This window comes from Pelobates fuscus, chromosome 5 (assembly GCF_036172605.1).
Source record: "Pelobates fuscus isolate aPelFus1 chromosome 5, aPelFus1.pri, whole genome shotgun sequence".
Lineage (NCBI taxonomy): Eukaryota > Metazoa > Chordata > Amphibia > Anura > Pelobatidae > Pelobates > Pelobates fuscus.
Window position 1 is genome coordinate 184,550,882 of NC_086321.1, and position 12,928 is coordinate 184,563,809.

Sequence of the window (12,928 nt, forward strand, 5' to 3'; positions counted from 1 at the left end):
AGTATGATAGGGCGAGGGGGCAGAGTGTGACAGGATTAAGGGGGGGGGTTAATGTGACTAGTTGAGTGTGGCAGAGTGTAACAGGACTAAAAAGTGTTAATATGACAGGATCAATGTGGCAGGGTTGGCGGGAGAATGTGACAGGGTTGGGGGTGAGTGTGGCACGGTTGGAAGGAGTATGACAGGACGACGGTAAGTGAGCATGACTGGATTATGGGCCTTTAAGTGACAGGGTGAGTGTGGCATGGTTGGGGGAAATGAGCTTGGCAGATTTGGAGGGGTTAATGTGATAATGTAATGTGTGTGGGGTGACAGTGTGGGAGGAGACTGACAGTATGTGTGGGGTCTGACAGTGTGTGTGTAAGCTGTGTTTTAGTGGCCAGCCTCCCCACACTGAAATACATTTTTTAAAGTAATCAGTTCCTTGGTAATCCAGTAGTCTCCTGCATTGGTGGTCCTCTGGCCTTGCTATCTGGTCTTCAGCTTTGCTGGGTGCAGACAGACCATGTGTTAGGTGTCTCACAAGCTCTAGCACTTGCAGTGCCAGAGCGTTGCCGTGTTAATCCATAGCAACGCTCTGATTGGCTGGAGCCTGCTGACAATTACTCAATAGTCTGCAACTCTGCACCCATTGGAGCTATCTCTCTTCCCAGACTAAGTGGAGGGTCCCCTCACCTGGCAGCATACAGGGCAAGTCGCCACGCTTCCTCCTGGAGTCGGGCCATAGGTCATTGACCAAGGACCTGACGGGTCAGTTAGTGCGAGACCTTAGGCAGCTGTCTAAGTCGCCTAATTAGAGAACCACCTCTGCACCAGAGCACTACATCAGTGCAGTGGTCCTCCCATTTTCTAGAAACAGCAATATATACACGTAAGGGATAAAAGGACATTAAAAGCATCCAGACCACTGCATCTAAATGGATTGGAATTAAGTGGTCTGGCTGCACTGCCCCTGCCTTTTTAACCCTGCAAGTCAAAACATTGCCATTTTGCGAAAATAGCAATGTTTTCATTGCAGGGTTAACACTATAGTGGCTATCTTCCTAACAGCCAAAGATGCACTTCCACTACGATAACCAAGTCAAACTCGGCTATAGATCAAACAACTCTCATTGAGAACATTGATTGGTACAATATGGCATTTTGTTGTTCATGCACCCTAACCTCCCAGTACTTCCTTTTGAGGAAGCATTGGATTGGCTGAGATAATCTATTTTGATCATCTCAACAAGGGAGACAAGTGGCCATGGCAGTTCCAGCGCAGTGAGGGAGTTAAGGTAAGAAAACCTCAAACTTTTACTTCATTTTGAGGGGTGCCCTCAATCTATATAGGTATTCCAGCACTATTGCAGTAGTTATACATGTCTGTATTCCTAAAGCTTCACAGCTTCAAAGTGATACTTCACAGTTTAACCACACAATACCACTGCTCAAATATTTAGCATTTATGCTCTAAAGCAACAAACAAATAAAACCAGAAATTCTGTTCTGTTCAACTCTATGAGAAGCATTCGATTGGATGAGATTGCCGTTGACATAAGCTTGGATGCTGACATGGAAGGAGGCTGAACTGAAAAATACTACGGAGGAGTCTCAGCACTGGAAACAAGGTAAATTACCTATATTAAGATTCAGTTTTACTGAGCAAAGCAGAGTGGGGGGGGGGGGGGGGGGTGATCTTATCAATATAAGGGAACCTATACCCCGAAATAACGATTATTTTCAGGACTATAGGGGACCTTTAACACTCATCAACAGAACATTTACAAGTCAACACACATGAACTGGATTTTTAGAATGGTAGGTGTAACGGAGCTCCCTGTACCCCTGGCTGGGTACCTCCACCAAGGACCGCTTCCTAGCTGGAACAGGGGACTAACTGCAGCACTTCTGCCCACAGTCGCCGTGGCTTGAATGGGGTCCTGGAACCTCTCCTTCCTGGAGCCAATTGGGGAACTCGCTCTATCCACCTCCAGGCACTGGACAACACTCAGTCCAGGGAGCTCTAGTCCTTACAAGGACTTTCCCCGTTGAATCCTCTACACTGGAACAGTGATTAGTGATTAGCCCTTTCCCCTCCCAGTAACCAGACGACACATAGTTCTGGGAGTACAAGCTAGAATGTTTTAATCTGGCCAACTGGCCTGCTTTTATACAGTTTCAGATACAGTTGAGCACGCCCATGACACTCCCACACAAACAAAATAATCTCTCTCCTGAACTGGAGAGGGGACTAGTTACCAGTCCCAAACTTCTCCCCTCTGCCTGAGAGATAGTTAAGTCAGGAACTGAACTAACTCAATTATCTCCACACACAAAAACCCCACAATTCAAAGACATCCCAAAAATACCTTTAAAATACATAAAAAATCCCCTAAAAGTTACATCCCCTGATAGCCCTGATCTGGGTGACCAACATATCCAAAAATCACACAGATTGGTTCAGGGGTACGGTAAGTTCCTGAAAGTCCTAATTTGACCGACCGCACATGAGGCTCCTGCTCAAAACAGTTCCGTAAGATCAGGGTTAGCGGTCGGTCTAGTTTGGTAGTTTAAAACTGAACAAACTACTGAACATAATCAATAGTCTTACCTTGGAGCTTGTTTCTCATGTAAATGGGAACGTTTCCACCTAATTCTTGCAGGTGATGCTGGAAGTCCAGCGGTGTTCAGGAGTTTCTGTGTCCGTTTTCAGTTCCATGAACTCGATGACCAAACACCGCTGCCTGCGTTCGTGTGAACAAGATGGCCACCACCTCGTGGTCGTCCATAGGAAATGAGCCACCCAGAAGAACACTGCAGTGGAAATTGTACAAAGTAGCAATAAGGCTTTACAAGATCCCGGGTGGTCTCCGGTTCGTGTGCCTGTTCGGTTCCCGAACCATATAATCCAAATACACAAACGGAGACTTTTACAGTGTATATTACAGGGCCCATAGTCTGTGGGCAGGAGGCTGGAAAGCAGGCACCTCCAGGAGCTTGTAGCAAACTCACGTGGGAAGGGGAGTTTGTCACATATCTTCCCCCTTGATGGGGAGACTATCCCAACCCCAGACCTCCAATCAGTCTGGGTCTGTGATAGTTTGGCAGCCTTTCCCAAAAGGCGTAGTTGTCAAGAGGGCCTCCTGCCACAAGTGACCATTTATACATCCAGTGTCCTGCGGGGATATAACCCAGCTGCACTTCTCTCCGGTTGGACCAAGTTGTCGCTGGGGACAGAGGGCGCCATTCCCTGCTCTGGTAATTTCTGCCGATGGGGAGAGGGACCAACAATCCCCTCTCCCTGGACCTCATTAATGAAGCGATCTGTGCTGGGTTGGCAGAGGCCAGTGGCGCTCTGCCCTGTAGCCAGCGGTTCAGCTGGGTTGGTGGGGGGTCGTCAGGCCCCAGAATAAAAGGACAGGTAGGGCAGAGGCCAGCTGCGCTCTGCCCTGATGCTAGCTCTTCTGCTGGGAGGGCATTAGTGGAGGCCGTAGTTCTCTCCACTGCACCTGGGACATGGTTGGGAATTGGTCACTAGGGAGAAGAATCAACTACCCCCCTCCCTGGCACTCCCGCTGTGGCTGGGAGGGATGATACCCTCTTCTCCTTGGCTCTCACCCTGCTCTTGGGAAAGACTTCTGCTGGCATCCTCATCTTGGCTGGGATTCCGCAGTTGGGGATTTAGGAAGACTGCCCAGTATCCCTGTAGGGCTGGTGCAGAGACCTCGGTCCCATCTGCACCATCCACACCATCCACATGAAGGGGCTTGTTTCTGGACGACAGCCCCAGCTGTTGGGTAGTGGAATCGACCGTCTCCACTCCCTGTATCTTTCCCTGTGGTTGGGGAGGGGGACTGACTGTCCCCTCCCAAGGTGTTTCCGGCTGCTGCTGGGGAGAGATACCGCTTGTCTCGTCTCCCTGCATGATACACTGCGGCTGGGGAGAGAGACCGACCGTCTTTTCTCCCAATAATGCACTCTGCCGCTGGGGAAGAAGGACGACACACTTCTCTCCCTGTAACTCACTCGACCGTTGGGGAGGGGACCCGAGTGTCTCCATATGTGATTAGGGATCTGGGCAGGCTGCCAAGCATCCCTGGAGGGCCAGTGGAGAGACCTCGGTCCCATCTCCACCTGCCAACTGGGGGTCTTCCCAGGACCAGTCGATAAGGTCTCTTATTTCTGGGGCTGGTTGGGAAGTAGGTGGTACAGTGCCCGGGTCTCCTGATGACAGGCATAGCTGCTGGGGAGGAGGGACAAAACTCAACGCTTCCGGTGTGATACAGTTCATAAGCCCTATGATGTCGGAGACAGGTGATGTTACACTTTAGAGAAAGTGGGCATAGTCCTGTTCGAGCTCGCACTCCAGGTTAACCAGGTAGGACAAATCCTGCTGCAATTCTAGCACCAATGTAAGTCCTAAGCTGCCTTCCCGCTTGTTGCGGATGCACCCATTCGGGAGTTTCTGTGTCCGTTTTCAGTTCCATGAACTCAACGACCAAACACCACTGCCTGTTTTCGTGCGAACAAGATGGCCGCCACCTTGTGGTCGTCCATAGAAAATGCGGCTACCCAGATGAACACTTAGAACACTGTGGTGGAAAATTGCTACAAAGTAGCAATTAGGCTTAACAAGCTCCCGGGTGGTCTCCGGTTCGTGCGGTTGTTCGGTTCCCGAACTATATAGTCCAAATACACGTACGGAGACTTTTACAGTGTATATTACAGGGCCCATAGTCTGCGGGCAGGAGGCTGGCAAGCAGGCTCCTCCAGGAGCTTGAGGCAAACTCACGTGGGAATGGGAGTTTGTCACAGTAGCATTCACAAACTACACGTTAAGAATGTTAGGTCTCACAAACTGGACTTTTGGAATGATAGCTCACTCGAACTAGACTTTAGGGACGTTAGTTCTTTATTTCCTAATTTCCACTTAACTGTTTGCAATTAATAATTAATAAAAATCATGAATCTGGGGATTACATGCCTTGTGATGTGACCTAGTGTAACAATACGGTAGCCTCAGGTATATATATTTCATAACTCCTCAATAAAAATAACCAATTTTTATTGGAAATTAAGTCAACATGGTATGGGTTCTACTGTTATATTTTCATTTTCTGAATCTTTTTTCTTTTTCTTTTCGTATATGTCTGCGTGCTGATGTGTCAAGTAGACCAAGTAGGCCTGGTTGTGATTACTGTAAAAACTTCTTGGCTCTCTCACATCATGTCTCATTGGCTCCTACATATATAAACAAAGAAGAAATAAACCTAGGATTATCATACTAGACTCTGCTCAAAGGGGCTTCATCTCCATCTCAGGCTTTCCTAACAATCCACATTCAAAAGGTCATATTTCATTAGGCAGGTGCCCAGCACTGTATTAGCCTGTTTTGATAACCTTCAGGCAGAAAGTCACATTAGATAGGACACAACCACTGTTTCAGCCTGTCTTGATAACCTACAGTCAACCCAGCACAGTCTGATTCTGTCTTGATAACCTCTAGTAAGAAAGTCATGTGACATTAGATAGGAACCCAGCACTTTCTGACCCTGTCTTGATAACCTCTAGTATAAAAGTCACATGACATTAGATAGGAAAACAGCACTGTCTGAGCTCCTCTTGATAACCTACATTAAGTAGCCACATCACATTTGATAGCAAGCCAACGCTGTCTGAGCCTGTCTTGGTAACCCACAATTAGAAAGTCACATCACATTAGATAATAATAGGAACTGACTGAACCTGCCCTGATAATATACAAACAAGAGATCCCATAGACACATTAGACAGGAACCAAGAACCATCTTAGCCTTTCCTGGTAATCTAAATTTAGAATGTCACATAGCATTTATTACATAAGGAGTCAGCAGTCTCTAAACCTGCCCTGATATTTTGCTAACATATTGTCCAATTACAATAGATTGGAACCCATCACTGCCTGATCATGTCCTGGCAACTTCAGTTAATAAATCAAATTACATTAGATAGGAATGGAGCTCAGACTGAACCTGTCCTGATAATCCACATTCAGAACTACACACCACATCAGATAGGAACTGTCGAAATCTGCCTTGATCATCTACAATCCCAGAAGGTGATAATCCACCATAAAAAGGTTCTTTTGCATTAGGTATGAATCCAGCATTGTTTGAACCTGTGCTGACACCCTGCTGTCCAGGGCCCACACACAATGTATTGGGCAGGGCCACAATTGACTTCAGTTTATCCTCATGAATTGATACCTTGGAGAGTGCTGGCATGGGCTTGTTTACATTCTGGAGAGCACTGCTACCCTACTGGCACAGAGATGGAGTAAGGGATGTGGGAATCCCATGCACATTCTTTAGTGAGTGATGAGGTGATGATTCTCTGATGGAAGGGAGTGTACTTTTAGGGAACTGGCACAGTTAAATAAGACAAAAGCTCTGACACTGGTATGCGAAAAGCATTAACCTGTTCACTGCCTCGTGCTAACGCTTTCTAGTAAAAACAAATTCACCTTTTCTTTCTTTTGATACAATACTGATTATGTAAATGTATTGACATACCAAAGTAGTAAATGTCCAAGAATTAGCATTTACACATAGACTTCAAACACTTACCAAGATCTCATTATACACATCATTCAGGCAAAGAGGCAATTATTTTATAGTAATGTTATAATAATATTATAAATAGCATTTTCACATACACCCAAATGAGTTAATTCAAACAAGCAATGATATACATTTTTCTTCCCAGTTTGAGAGCTACAGAAAGTCTGTAATTCAGTTGGAGAAAATGATAAAGCTGAAGGATTAGTTAGAGATAGACATGTTTAAAATAAGAGGGAAAGCTGAAATATGTGAGGTGGGAAAGCTGCACAGTTACCCCTCTGCTCTGTCGCTCACCTCTCTTCCTCCTGTGAGGCCTTTGTCATTTCCTCCAATAACAGCACATGATCAGGGGTAAATGGACTTTCCATGGACGGAAAGAGAGGAAGCAGGGAGTGTGAGAGGGAGCCAGATATCACACCTCACCAAGGGTATTCAACAAAAGAAAAAAACACAGCTACTGACACAGCTGCCAGAAACTTGCCTAGTGTGTACACAGAACACCTACACACCTCACCTAGTGTATCCAAAACACAGCTACATACCTGATATAGGGGATCCACAAAACACCACTGAAAGGCTTCTCATGAACTTACACTCCTCCTGACCTCTGTGAAAAAGTCAGCATTAGCAAGGTCATAAAATGAGATCATATTGTAGATGTGCGAACTGAGACACTGGTCACATCATAGGTTATTAGGCAAGCTCCAAAGAGACTAATAAGAAAGTAAAAACAAAATAAAAAAGTTAGCTGATTTGTGCTTCAACACATTTCAATGCACAAACTTTTATTTTATTTATGGCAGCACCCCTTAAAGCTCCTGACAACCAGGCTTTAGATGTGTAAAATCACCTATTGTTTTGTGTTTTACAAGTCTGTAATTTAAGTGCAAGGACACCTGTAAGGTAAGTCATTGTGCATTGGTGTAATTAGAAATGATTTCTTGTGTAAACAAACTTTTCACTTTCTCATCCGCACAGATATGCTATGGCTTTCAGACTCCAGGTGAGCTGTACATGCAATACTTCTCAAGGGTATAGGAGTGACGAAGGCACGACTATTACCTGGTATCTAAACAATCAACACAGGTCTACACAAAAAAGATATTAGTAATACTACAAGCCAAGGCCACTTCTCAAAAAATTCTGCTTTTATGCTCTATAGTATTGTATACCAGCAACACTTTTAAATAAAAATAAAAAAAATAGCATTATAGAGCACCAAAAACAACGTTTCTACTGTGATCTGTTTGCTTAACTTCATATCATAGCGTTTTCTACTTCACCTTTACTCAATTTAAACTGTTCCTTCTTTACTTTCCTTCTATTCCAAAGCCCTCCCTCATTTCACATACGGTGTATTATTTTTATCAGTGTCTTCCAACATCGGTTTACATTCCTTAACCTGTCAGAGTACCTCTCTATTGTGGCTTGCTTTGAAATTTTCCTTAAATAGTACATCTCTTTTTATTCTGCATCTGCTCCTCATCCTTTTAATCTTTTCCATCGTTACTCTTAAAGGGACACTATAGGCACCCAGACCACTTCATCTCATTGAAGTGGTCTGGGTGCAGTGTCCTTGTCCCCCTTAGCCCTGCAGCTGTGAAACATTGCAGTGTTAATACTGCTGCTAGTACCAGACAGCCTCTAGAGGCGCTTCCTGCAGTTTCAAGAAGTTTGATGTGAAGGGACATTGGACATTCTCGCACTTTGCATGAGGACATCCAGCGTTAAACAAAACCCCACATTGTTTCAATGCTTTCTTATGGGGAAGGCCTAATGCACATGGACACGCTGAACATTCCCCATAGAGATGCATTCATTCATGATTGGCCAGTGTTGTGTTTTAATCCGCCCTTGGCCCCGCTGCCTTGGCTATCATCATCAAAAGTGACAATCTCAGCCAATGCAATGCTTTCCTATGAGAAATCATTGGTTTTGCTGAGATCATGCATTCTGATTATGTCAGCCAATGAGGCTGATCGGGGGTGGGACCAGCACCGGCAGAGCTGGACGGCGCTGGAATAATGGTGAGTTTTTAATCTATTTAAGGGGCAAGGGGGGCCGGACAGCTAAAATGTTTTTTTAACACGATAGGAATACATCTCTAGTATCTCTTTAAGTTGCAATTCTTCATTTGGCTCCCCTTTCTATAGTTTTCCTTGTGGTTAGTGCTCACATGTTAAAGGGTTACTCCAAACATCATAAGCACTACAGCCCACTGTAGTAGTTATGATACCAGAAGTAAAAGGCACCGACTTCCATCATTAAAGAATATGTACAATATATATAATACCTTTATTGAATTATAATTAAAACTGTGACATAAGGCTTGGACACAGCACCACAGTCAGCATAGACAGAAGACATGTTTCATGCCTTAGCAGCACTTCATCAAAGACTGCCTCTGATGAACTGCCACTGAGGAATGTTCTTTAACGATGGACATCAGTGTCTATTACTCCTGGCATTAGAACTACAACAGTGGAATTCAGCATCTTTTACTTTTTTTGGGTGCTTGTTGGATGTTTAATGGAAAGGACAGAGCCTGCAGCTGACTCCCAGGGAACACATTGTGCTCCAATGCTGCTTTTTAAATGAATACATTTCTCTTTGGCTAATATTATTGCCTTTTCACTGAATTGTGTTTGTTGATGTTAGGAGTACCCATGCCTCATTTCCTGTTTATGGGACAAACTGTTTTGCGACAGTTTGGCATCTTAACTAGTTTCACGCAAGGTGCCGAGGCTCCTCCAGAGGCCACTGACGACTTCCAGCTTTTGTAAATATGGGTCAGCTTACCGCTCCCAGTCAGTGAACGCAATTATGTCCATTGGAATATGCACAGAATTGACACTAGCCAGCATAGGCGTGCGCACGGGGTGTGCCGGGTGTGTCTGGACACACCCTAATCCCCGCGGCACGCCTATGGATTGAGTCCTGCAGGAACAGAGTTCCTGCACTTTAGGGGGGGGGGGGGGAAGAGGTTATGGACCCCCCCCCTCCCCCGGTCGGCTCTCTCAATATCAGCCGCGGCGAGGGAGCTGTGAGCTCTCTGCTCCCTCTCGCCGCGCGCTGCTTGCTGATGCTGGGAGCCGGAATATGACGTCATATTCTGGCTCCCAGCTACAGCAGACAGCCCGCGCGGCGAGAGGAAGCAGAGAGCTCACAGCTCCCTCGCCGCGGCTGATATTGAGAGAGCCGCCCGACCCACTGGACCCCAGGGACAAGTCCACGCCAGCACTCCAGGTAGGGAGGCTGGGTGGACATTTTTTTTAATTAAAAAAATAATAATGTGTGTGTGTCTGTGACTGTGTTTGTGTGTGTGTGTGTGTGTGTCTGTTTGTGTGTGTGTGTCTTTGACTGTGTATGTGTGTGTGTGTCTGTGTGTGTGTATGTGAATGTATGTGAATGTGTGTGTGTGTGTGTGAATGTGTGTGTGTGTGTCTGTGAATGTGTGTGTGTGAATGTGTATGTGAATATGTGTGTGTCTGTGAATGTGTGTGTGTGTATGTGTATCTGTGAATGTGTGAATGTGTATGTGTGTCAGTGTATGTGAATATGTGTGTCTATGAATGTATGTGTGTGTCTATGAATGTATGAGTGTGTGTGTGTCTGTGAGTGTATGTGTGTGTGTTTGAGTATGCGTGTCAGTGTGTGTGTATATATATATATATATATATATATATATACACACACACACACACACATATACATACACACACTGGAGTGTATATTATTTTTTTTGGGGGGTGGGAATCTTGGTTCCCACACTTTATTCCCCAGGACTTTATTCTCCCCTGTCAGCTCACGCAGAACCGGCGCTGAGTGTCGGCTCTGCTCTAAGCCTCCATGGGCCGGCGGGGAGATCAAAGATCTACCTCATCGGCCCACAGCAGCATGAAGGGAGGCAGGAGAGGACCCGGGGAGCTCTAGACAGCAGCTCCGCCAGGTTCCTCTGGCGAGATCTGAGTGTTGCCGCGGCAACGCTCAGATCTCACGAGAGTTAACTCTAGCCCCGCAGGCTAGAGTTCACTCTCCACTGGACCACCAGGGATGGCACATGGCAGCAAGGATCCCCCTCCCTACATAAGGTAAGAAGGGAGGGGGGATATTTACTAATCTGCCCCCACCTCTACAATCTGTCCAAACATACAGCACACACACATACAGCACCCACACACAAAAAGCACCTACAGACATACAGCACTCTCACACAAACAGCACCCACACACATACAGTACACATACAGCACCCTCACACACACAGTACACTAACCGCACCATCACAAACACACACAGCACCTTTACAAACACACAACACCCTCACACACAGCACACTAACAACACCCTCGCAAACACACACACACAAACAGCACCCTCAGAAATACATGACACCCACACACATCACACAAACAGCACCTTCACACACACAGCACCATCACACACACATCACACAAACAGCACCCTCACACACACAGCACCCTCACACAGCACACTAACAGGACCCTAACACACACACACAAACACCCTCACACACAAACAGCACCCTCACACACACACACACACACAAACACCCTCACCCACATAGCACACTACCAGCACCCTCACACATACACACACACATCAGCACCCTTACACACACCACCCTCACACAGCACACTAACAGCACACACACACACACACACACACACACAGCAGTGTATGTATATATGTGTGTGTGTGTATATATATATATATATATATATATACATATACATGCGGCGTGTGTTTGTGCTTTAGGGTGCACACCCTAATGCAATAGGCTGCGCACGCCTATGTTAGCCAGACTGAAATTCTTGCTCCAGGCTGGCTTATGACGGCCCTGTGATGATGCCTGAAGTAGAGTTAAACATCTGGAAGCATAGGGGTTAAACTCCATATGTGCAGCATTTAAAAAGTGGAATGCTGCACATACAGACTTCAGACACCATAACCACTTGAAATTGTTGAAGTGATTATGGAGCTTGGTGGAACTCTTTCATTTTTGTTTTCCAAATATGTACTTGGGTGCATCACAGTGGCGGAACTATTGCCAGGGCAACCAATGATGCTGCACCGGGGCCCACACACCTTATGCGGTATTGGTGATGCCTGGAAGAATCCACTCAGGTCCGTGCCCCCAGGGCAGGTCTCATCGGGACCCAGTCAGTTGCTGTGGCCCTTTAATATGTGCAGAGAATGCTGGGAAGAAGTGACTGCTTGTTACTTCCTCCCAGCCTACAGAGGATTTGTGGGTATGTATGTGTATTTGTGTGTGTGCCAGTGTGTGCGTAGGTACGTGTATCTGTGTGTGTCAGTTTGTATCTATGTGTGTGCCAGCAGGGCTGGCGCTTCCATTAGGCCACTTAGGCAGTGGCCTAGGGCGCCAACTCACTGAGGGCGCCACAGAGGAGAGCCTGCTGCTGAACAAGCCGGCAGGGAGATCAAAAGATTTACTAGACCGGGCGAGGTGTCGGCCGCCTTTCCCTTAATAGAGCAAGACCTGGCAGCACTAGAAGTCTCCCTACCAGGTCTTGCTGTCTGTTTGCTGGTAAGAGTGCTCAGTCCTGAATAAGAGGAGGGGGTAGTGAGTAACTGTCAGGATCGGGACAGGGATCCAACACGCAGAGTACAAAGAGGTGGTAGGTACGTATACCGGACCTTAGAATGGCCGGACTAACGTAAGGAGTAAGCAAAGAATGGTCAAGAGACAAGCCTAGGTCGAGGGAACGAGAGAGCAGGTAAACGAGAGACAAGCCGGGTCAAAAGGGTAACAGAGGTAAGCAGAGTACAATAAACAAGCCGGATCAGAACCAAAGAGTAAAATAGAGGTAAGAGCGCTGAGTGACTAGACTAGCTAGAACCACGACAGGGCAATGAACCAATACACAAAACCTCATTATATACCCTGGTTCCAAATAGATGATCACGCCTCCGACGAGTCCTGATTTGAGCTCAGGACTGATTGACAGGTCGGAACGGCTAATCGTCATGACGTCGGCTACTAGAGCCGCGTCATAAAAGGGGGCGGATCAGAGGCGTCCGGCGTGTAAACGGCCGAAATGACCGCGAGGAACGAGTGAGTCAGTTCCTCTGAGAGGACAGAATTCTCAGTATCTCACCTCCTGAGGTAGAGACAACAGGTACCCTGACAGTACCCCCCCTCTCAGAAACGCCCACCGGGCGGAAGGAACCGGGACGAGACGGAAACCGGGAATGAAAAGCCCTGCGGAGGCGAGGCGCATGCACCTCCTCCTGGACCACCCAAGACCTCTCTTCCGGACCATATCCTTTCCAGTCCACAAGATATTGTAACCTCCCCCGAGAAAT